Here is an 8639-nt window from a genome sequence, read left to right on the forward strand (position 1 = left end):
ATGAGCACTGAGTGGGGGTCGGCAGGGCTAAACAAACGGGCATGAGCCCTGAGAGTGGCAGACGTGGAGAACAGGGATGGAACCCAGCAGGATTGAAGAGCTAGTGGGGGCCTTTACCTCCCAAGGGCTACAGAGAACACGGGAACATCACCGTCCGTCCGAGCTTGGCTTTGCCACTAGCCATTCTCTAGCTGTTGATAGCTTAACTAGGAAGTTGGTCCCCTCTTGACCTAAAGTAGTCCTTTTTGTTTGTTTAAAAAAGAAAGGATAATAGCATGGGGGATGTAGGGTCTTCTCTAGTTAGAAAAGGATACAATGTAGGTGAATAAAATGAGCAAAATTTTAGGGCCATAGAGAGGATTACCAATATCTGCAACTGTACCATGAGCTCTTTGTGGGAACTGTCTGTATGACCTTTGTGTCTTCTGAATAGCGCCCTGAGCAGTGTCTTCTATGTAAATATCAGATGTTTTGTTGAACATTCTTACTAAAATACTGGGATTTAGCTGAATGATGTAAATTGTAGTTGGATCCTAGTGCCTTCAGTTACTAGCTGTGTGACCCCCATTAAATTACTTAACCTCTCTGTGTCAGTTCCTATAGTATCTGCTCATGTGGTTGTATTAAATGTGTTAATACATGTAGAGTGGTTAAAAGAGAAGAGCACGTTGTAAATAGGGCAGATGAACAAATATTAGCAAAAAAAATCCTAAGAATCATTATCACAGAATTCTTTAATCTTACTGGTTGTGTGAACTCAGAAACTAGGGTGATCAGGAGCAGCTTCCTCTGAAAGTGTGAAATTGCTAACCTTTGGCTCAGGGCTCAAACTGTCCTGGTTAGAGCCAGAACTTGGCCTCTAAGTACCCTGTGTGGTACGAAGGGCCAGCAGCCAGAACCAGGCACTCTTGGCATATTCTTATTCACCCTGGTCTCCTAGTGGTTCTCTGCTGCTGCTTCTCTGGCTAATTAGGGTCACAAAGGATGACTTGAGTAAGTAAACACAGTTAGCAGAGATAAACAGGTCTCTCTACCTGGCTGGAGTCTGAACTGAGGTATCGAGTAATGTTTATGTCCCAGCAGAGCTCCACACAAGTTTTTTTGTTTTTTTTTTTTTTAATTTTATTTATTTATTCATTAGAGACAGAGAGAGAGAGAGGCAGAGGGAGAAGCAGGCTCCCAAGGAGCAGGGAGCCCGATGCGGGACTCCATCCCAGGACCCTGAGATCATGACCTGAGCCGAAGGCAGACGCCCAACCATCTGAGCCACCCAGGCGCCCTCCACACAAGTTTTTACGTTAAGAATCTAATCACTGGGCGCTTGGGTGGCTCAGTCGTTAAGCGTCTGCCTTCGGCTCAGGTCATGATCCCAGGGTCCTGGGATTGAGCCCCGCATCGGGCTCCCTGCTCGGCGGGAAGCCTGCTTCTCCCTCTCCCACTCCCCCTGCTTGTGTTCCCTCTCTCACTGTGCCTCTCTCTGTCAAATAAATAAATAAAATCTTTAAAAAAAAAAAAAAGAATCTAATCACTGGCCTCAGACTCAACAAGCAGATTTGGGTTTGACTACGCAAACTGGGAATTTCCTAACAATTACGGGGTCCAGATAAATAAGTTTTGCATTGGGAATCTGTGCTCTGTGGTGGCAGAATCCGGAAAGACTGGCACGGTTAGGGACTCCTCACCCAGCGCACTTAAGGTCCCTGTCCTCTCTCTCCCTCACCGTGGTACCTGCTCTCTTCAACTGCTCCAGACAGACTTCCGCAGCCATGGAGGTTCTTCTTGCTCCTGAAATACAGAGAGCATGAGCTTTCTGAAAGCATGCGGGTGGAAACACATAGGCATAGTCTAGGAGTCAAGACAGGTCGTGATCTCTTGAGTTTCCACTTGCTCCATGCCCTCTGTGGCCCCTGCCACTGCCCACTGCCCTGCTTCCTACCTGTCTTTGCGATTGTCCCATATGCTGGGGGGCGAGTTCTGTTCTAAATCTCACACTGTCCAGTCTGCTCTTGCCACAACACAGCGACTCCCGTGCTTCTTAACTTTAAAAAAGAGAGAAGAAAAAGAACCAAAGTTTATTTTTATTCCAGCCTTCTTCCAATCTTCCTGGATTGGTGTGTGTGTGTTTCTTCCTTGCCCTGCTTGCTCTTCTTTATCGCTCCCATTTTCATTTATGTTTTTTTATTATCGCTCCCATTTTTATTTATGTTTTATTTATGCACTTACATTCTCCACATCCCAAACTTCCCTGGCCGTGTATGTGGTAGAAATACTTCCCTCTCTACCCACGGAGTAGATCACTGTGGCGGATCTACTGCAGTAGATAGCAATGATGCCGCATGCGCATGTTTGCTCTTCTGGGTGTGTTTGTCTTAGATTGCAGGCCCTCAGAGGTTAGCACTGCGGTGGGTCCCTCAGTGCCCAGAGCGCTTCTGTGTCATCGTTCGAAATGCTTGATGATGATAATATCCTTCTCTGCCAACACACGAGCTGGTGTGCCGCCAAGACTAGCTCCTTCCCACCTCCCTTAACCTCCTCTCAGTCTCCCAGTAAAATTCAGGTGGCCTCTTCCCCACAAAGGGTGTTCTCACTGAACTTGGATTCGGAAGACCTGAGTTTCAGTCCCAGTTCTGCCTTTTGCTAACGGTGTCCTCTGGCAAGCCGCTAAATGAGTCCTAGCCTCCTCACCTGTAAAAGGGCGACACTGTCGATGTCCCTGATGAGGCTGGGGTGTGTTCGCAGCTGCAGAACGCTCGTGAACCGTGAAACTCTCTGCGTGAAGGTCAAGGATCGTGATTACTCTCGCTACCGCCCCAGACCCCACACTGTTCTTGGTATCAAGAACTCAAACTTTACAGCGTTTATCACCTAATTTCACAAACCTTGAGTGAATTGAATGTTTCCAACTTGGGTAGGAAGCTAATGGAAAAGAACTTTGCTTTGAGCATTCGGGTTCTTGAGTTTCTCATCCAGGCACTACTTCATGAGGCTTACCTTGAGACAGTACATTTCAATCACTCTGGGCCTCAGTATCCCCATCCATAAAATGACCATGACAAGAACTTTCAGAAAGAAAAATGCGACATTAGAACATTATTTATATTGACTCAGTTTCCCCTTCAGTAACGTGAAGATAAATTATGAGAAAATAAACTTTGACTATGGATTATTTGTATTTTACTACATCGGACTCAAGTAGATCATAAGACTTTTGTATTTTGGTTTATTTTTCCCATCAACCTCAGGTTGTTGTGAAGTTGGAGGACTTAATGTCAGTAACATGAGTGGGGATCCCCAGCTTAAAGGTTAAGTGAGTCCAAAGCAGAAGTTACTTGGCCCCGAGTCACGGCTCAGGCCAGGGGGGGCAGAGCCTGTCTGTTTGTTTAGCAGTGACTTGGGGACTCAAGGACTCTCCCTGATTCCACATCTATCACGGTCGACAAATACCCCTTCCTCTCATTTCCCGTTTTCAGGTCTTGGTTCCCCCATCTCAGGGGAGCGGGTAGTGAAAGATCACAAAGGAACAGAACAGGAGAACAGGATAACCACGAGGAAATGGCCACTTAAGCTATTTTGGCTTTTTTTCTCTCTTTTTCCTGGCAGCCTAGGAGAAAAATGTTCCCCTAACCAAATGTACGATTGCCAGAATCTGTGTTTTTCTGAAACCTCGCTTCTCCCAGGGAGCCTGCCGAGGTTAATTGGAGCGGAGGGCTAGCTCCTCCTGATCCTGACCCACCTAGGGTATGTTTCTCAAGGCCCTTGTGTATTTATTTCCCACTCTGGTAAGACCTGAAGTCTTGACCTGTCTGCTACGTGGACCTTTTTCCTGTCTTTCGTATTTGTTCACTGTTTGTGTCTGGCTCTGGCCGGAACTGGGAATCCATACTCTTTATGACTGTCCGCATCATTTGTCATCCTAAGAGGGCAGGGACTGCGTATCTGATTCTCATTATACGATGGTCAATAAACATGATAATCACCATAATAGACACTTGGGATCATAGTCTAACAAACGCCCGTAATAATTGTAGCGAACGATGGACTGGGGCCTCAACTGGAGTTAATTAAAGGGCAGTCACCTTGAAAATATTTTAGAAAAGCTTCCCTTTAATGATTGTCCACGTATTTTTGGATATGTAGAATCTTAGAGATGGACTGGAGGTCAGAGGTCATTCTCCCATCCTCTTGCTGAGTGCTACCAGCCTCTCCTTGGACCCTCTCCATGACGAGGAACTCACTGCTTTGCCTAACACCTAGTCAACCTAGGTTTCTCATTGTAACATATGTCATACCCACAGAAGAGTATATGGAAATCTATATGTCAGTTGAAAAACAATAATAAAACAAAGGTACTTAAGTACCTACCACCCAGGCAAAGAATAGAAGTTACCACACCCTAGGATTTTCTTTGCTTCTCCCAATTTTATCCAAGTTCAACATTTAGATCACCCTAACTGTGGAAAGCTCTTCCTTATATGGAGCTGAAATGCATCCTCCTGACCGACTACCCATGACTCCCAGTTCTGGGCACTGGGGCTCTGCAGATTAAATAGAATGTTTCTTCCATGTGGCAACCTGTCAGCTCTTGGAAGACAAGTACCATGCCTTCTGTCAGGAATTACTGGAAGAGACCTCCTTAATTCCTTTCCTCTTTATATGTGGCTTCAGTGACTAAACACTGGTCATCCACAGAGCTAGTCTGATTAGCAAAGCTAACTTCTTTGTTTGGACACTCTCATTCCCCCTCTCCCTCTTTCTCATTCCCTCTCTCTCTCCCATTGCCCCCTCCCTCTCTCATTCACCTCCCCCCCTCTCAAGATGGCCTTGGATAGGATAGACTGTTTCAGAGGCCAGAGTGTACTACTGAATGGATAGAAAATCCCTATGGTTTTGTTATGAGAACCATCCAGGTCTTCTGTTAAGTAGTTTCAAAATCTGAATGGCAGAGTTTACATTAATGATATTCATTCTTGTCAACTTTATTTGGTTGGTTTTGATCTGTTATTCATTCCAGCCTGTGTATATCATCTTGATTTATTAGAATATATTATTTACTGGCAGAGAGACTCTACTTGGAGCAAGCATTAAAAAAACTTCTGCAGATCTGTACCTATGAAACAAATAATGCAATATATGTTAAGAAAAAAAAAAAGAAGATAGCAGGAGGGGAAGAATGAAGGGGGGGAAATCGGAGGGGTAGACGAACCATGAGAGACGATGGACTCTGAAAAACAAACTGAGGGTTCTAGAGGGGAGGGGGGTGGGGGGATGGGTTAGCCTGGTGATGGGTATTAAAGAGGGCACGTTCTAGGGGCGCCTGGGTGGCTCAGTCGGTTGAGCGACTGCCTTCGGCTCAGGTCATGATCCCGGAGTCCTGGGATCGAGCCCCACATCGGGCTCCCGGCTCGGCGGGGAGCCTGCTTCTCCCTCTGACCCTCCCCCCTCTCATGCTGTTTCTCTCTCGCTCGCTCTCTAATAAATAAATAAATAAAATCTTAAAAAAAAAAAGAGGGCACGTTCTGCATGGAGCACTAGGTGTTATGCACAAACAATGAATCATGGAACATTACATCTAAAACTAATGATGTAATGTATGGGGATTAATATAACAATAAAAAAAATAAAAAAAAAAACAACTTCTGCAGAATACATTAAAACACCAAATGTGAAACTATTCTAAACACAATCAAACATTTTCTGACTGGCTCAAAAGTCATTGCAGGAGCTTGGAGTGTGTCCTCAATTATGGGACCTTTCATCTGTGGGATGCCAGTTAGTGGAGTTGTAGGTAATGGGATTCCAAATAGCTGAGTGCTCAGTGCAGGGGACTCTGGCACAGAGCTAAAGCCCCTGGGGAAAGTGGGAACCTCAAAGTAATGCTGCTCATGATGCTGGCCACAGGGAGAGGGGGGTGGGAGCTCCTCTACAGGAGGTGGCCATCACAAGGAACTGGGAATCTATCATATTTTGGCATCAATTCAGAAGGCGGAACTTCTAGATACATGTACTGCCAGGACATTTTTCTCCGAACAAGGGATTATTGTCATGGGCTGGGCTCATGTGCTTGCATTAATGCCGTCAGACGAGGTTCATTGGCACGATGAAAAAAAAAATCACCATCATTATAATAACAAGTCTTGATTTTGCAGCAAAAATCTGGGCTGCCAATACTTTCGGGAAAGAAGAAAAACTCAAACCTTGGAAGGAAAACACCCCAGTAGGCACCTCTTCCTGCTGGCTGTTGGGAAAGCACCCTGGGCTCAGAGGACAGGCACTGCAGGGGCCCAAACACGCAGGCACGTGCAAGTGTTGTCTTGTCCGCCTTCGCGATGTGGCCCCCGCCCTCTCCTGTCCCTACGGTGCGGCTTTCTTTCAAGTTCCTCGTGGAAAATATTTTGCCCTGCGACTGTCCCTGAAGGCCTGAAACACTAATTGAACCTGAACGTTTTAATTGAACCTCATTACTTGAACTGTGTGTGAAGGAGGGGTGGTCCCCTGGGTCGGCACCGGGGTGGGAGGAGGCTCTGCTCCGGATGGCTCAGGTGTCCCGTGGCGCTGAAATCCACTGCCTCTGGGAGCCCAGTTACTTGTGGCAGCTTTCTGTCCCTGGTCCTCATTTACTTCGCGTACTTCACGCCGTCGCTGCCTGAGTCCTTCCCCTTGAGGCAGAGAGGGGAGCAGCAATGAGACAGAGTCACGAGAGGCTCTCCAATGTTGGGGAGGCCAGAATTTGGGGAACCTCCACAAAATCGGCCCCTGCCTCCACAGCTAATACCATTCATTAGTTAGGCGCTCGGTTCTTCCCTGTTCTGCAGAACATGAAAGGTCAGACACGTGGCATTTTGTGGAGCAAAAGTGACATTCGAGTGTCGGGCACGCTTTGTGTGGATTTGTGGTATGCTCCCTGCCCCTCTGCAGAACCAGAGTGAGACACCGCCTGGAACAGCTCAGCTTGCAGCGACCAGGGCAGCATCACTGCTCAGACGAAGCTGCTTGGAGCACTGTGGGCCTACTGGCCAAGTTCATGGGGACCATTCTTTATTAGAATAGAATAGAATACAATAAAAACAGGTGACATAAATACCTGGTGATATAGCCTCTTTGCAAATACCAACAGAGCAGAATGCATGCCCAGTTCTGGAAGACATTTTTCTAGAAAACACGATAACTCCTTAAGTTTAAATAACAATATTTTTTCAAAGCATTTTTTAAAAAAAATAATCTCTAAAGCCCAATGTGGGTCCTGAACTCACGCCCCCAAGAAAGGTATGGCATACTTTACCAATTGAACCAGCCAGGTTCTCTGGTTTTTTTTTTTTGTATTTTAATGACTCATTTATCCATTATTCATGCCACAAACGATTCAAGCAGCAGATATTATGTGCCGTGCACTATGCCAGACTTTGGAGGGATGAAGCTCACGAGCTTCGTTTCCTATGACTGTGGAAACAGTCGCATTAGCAATACTCCCTACGATTATTCAAAGGTGTGAACCAGACTATGTAAGGCGAACATATGGACAGAGTTTAATGTTGTAATCAAATGTAACCCAAACAGGTTCATCTAGTTCATTACGTTCTATGCGTTCATTCTTTCAATACATACTGGCTGAGCACCTATATGAAGTGTGCTCGTCACTGAGGGTACACAGATGATTGACACGCTGGTCTCTGTTTCAAAGAGCCGAGAACCTAACGGGAGAGGTAGGCACAGAAGCAGACCGCCCGACCCAAAGCGGACCGCATGCCGGAGGTCGGCAGCACCCCCACCGGTCATGCCCGACGCTTGCCTTCTGGCTGGCAGAACTCTCTTCCCATTATAAAAGTGAAAATGCTTTCCCAGCTTCCCTTGTGACTGGGAAAAGGGCATGTTACCAAATCCTGCTCCGCAAATTTACTGGAAGGATTCTGGCAAAGATTTTCACTTGAAAAGAGAAATTCCCAGAGAGGGATTCCCAAAGCTGCATCTCCCTCTGTCATGAAGGAATTGTGCCCCCCACCTCTTTTGTTGAAGTCCTAACTCCCAGTACCTCAGAATGTGACCATATTTGGAGACAGGGTCTTTGGAGAGGTAATTAAATTACGAGGAGGCCATTAGGGCCCAGAAAATTGCAGTCGTGCTTACTTAGAACCCAGACATCACTGAACCAGCTCAGGAACCATCAACTTCCGGGCTTCTGGTAAAGAGACAGTAAGTCCCTGTTGTTTGAGCTGCTTTAGATGTGGGAGTTCTGTTACCCCAAACCACAAGCATCCTAACTGATACATGCAAGGACACAGGCTTCATCCAGAGATAGGTATCGCAGGGACACTGAGAAGTGTCTAGGTGGCAACTCAGCCTGGGCCCTTCAAGATATGTGGAAAGTAATCAAGTAAGTGCCTGGACAAAGGGCATTTGTGAAAGGCAGGATCATACCGAGAGCAGAAGCCACCAGCTTTGTGGGAAAAACTTAGTAGTGACAAGCCTTTGGTGTTGTCGGAGTCCCAGGGGGGAGCCGGGAGGGTTGGGGAGTGAGGCCTTGAGTTCTGCGGGAGAGCTGAGCCATGCTGATCCCTCTGGGGGAGTGTGCGTTCCCCGGGGAGGGTGGGGAGCAGCACCGCTCCTTCTGTTGGTCAGAATGCCACCAGCAGAGGCACGGAACC

This window comes from Neomonachus schauinslandi, chromosome 6 (assembly GCF_002201575.2).
Source record: "Neomonachus schauinslandi chromosome 6, ASM220157v2, whole genome shotgun sequence".
Classification (NCBI taxonomy): Eukaryota; Metazoa; Chordata; class Mammalia; order Carnivora; family Phocidae; genus Neomonachus; species Neomonachus schauinslandi.